Source organism: Sinocyclocheilus rhinocerous, unplaced genomic scaffold, assembly GCF_001515625.1.
Source record: "Sinocyclocheilus rhinocerous isolate Xijiao unplaced genomic scaffold, SAMN03320098_v1.1 scaffold14394, whole genome shotgun sequence".
Lineage (NCBI taxonomy): Eukaryota > Metazoa > Chordata > Actinopteri > Cypriniformes > Cyprinidae > Sinocyclocheilus > Sinocyclocheilus rhinocerous.
This window is the reverse complement of record NW_015662428.1, coordinates 9,891-11,325: the sequence shown is the minus strand read 5'-3', so window position 1 is coordinate 11,325 and position 1,435 is coordinate 9,891.

Below are 1,435 nucleotides of genomic sequence, written 5' to 3'. Positions count from 1 at the left end.
TCGTCAATATAGGCTATATTTTTTCACACTTTTCTCATTCTATATTTCTGACGTTCCAAAAGCGCCTCCTACTGGCAGAGAATGAATGTTCATTTTCAATAATCCAGTCTGTAGTTTTTGTTCAATGCGAAAATCCACCCACCTAACCCCGTTTTAAATTAATATAATAATTTATACTTCTGACTCAGCCCTGGTTTAAACGCTCAATTGTGAGGTTTATCTTGTTATAATTTATTTTGCTTTTGTGAAAACCTGTATCTCAACTGTAAATCAGTTGCTATTTCGTGGTCTACAACATGAAAGAAAGCCATTATAACATGTACATTGTACAGGGAAACTTGTTTTTCCTTACTGTGCACATGACAATAAACGCTTTGAATCTTGCATCTCTACATGAAAAATGTAGAAACACTGGACACAACTATGGGGCACCATTGTGCAGCAGCAAGACGACAAAAAAGGAACCTCAAGGTTGATCTAGGAAAATGTGTGCAAATGTATAGGGCCCCATTCCTGTATTTTGCCTGCCAATTCACTAAATCCGCCCCTGTTAATCATCATTTTCTCAAAATGAGCTTGTTTCTCCATTTTAGCAGCACTTACAAACACTTGGGCCCTATTTTAACGATCTAAGCGCATGGTCTAAAGCGCACGGCGCAGGTGCACTCAGGGCGTGTCTGAATCCACTTTTGCTAGTTTAACGACGGAAAAACAGTCGGCGCGCCCCGCGCATGGTCTAAAAGGGTTGTCCCTGTTCTCTTAATGAGTAATGGGTGTTTTTTGGCCGTAACGTGCAATAAACCAATCAGAGTCTCATCTCCCATCCCCTTTTAAGAGCCAGTTGCGCTCGCGCCATGGCGGAATTTAATTTTTCGTTTTTAAAAATGTTTGTGTGCTCCTGTGTGTGTAATAAGCAAAGTGTATGTGACATGTTTTTGTTGGTCAATGGCACAGTCTATTTTCAGTTCCTCAAAATAGCAACGCGCCAACAATGCGCTTGAACACACCTCTTTTTTTAGACCAGCACGCCCATGGGCGCACAAATGGGCGCAAATGCATTTGCTATTTAAACAACGCGGCGCAGGACAGGAAAATGAGAACTGAAACTAGCAAAAACACTTGCGCCGTGCATTGCACCGGGTGTATGATAGGGCCCTAGGGATGCACCGATACCACATTTTTCAGAACAAGTCCGATACCAATACTTTCATTTTTGGTACTCGCCGATGTTCATATAGCAAACAGATATTACCTTCAATTATTTCCACACTTAATTATACCTGTTAAAATGTATTTTAAAAAGCTTTTGTTACTTTCACTGTTCATTTTAATGGCGCATTAGAGCTGCTCCATTGCAGCAGCTCAATACTGTAATCACAAAACTTTTTCCTAAAATAATGCAGGGAACTACTCATTATACATTATGCTAGTATGT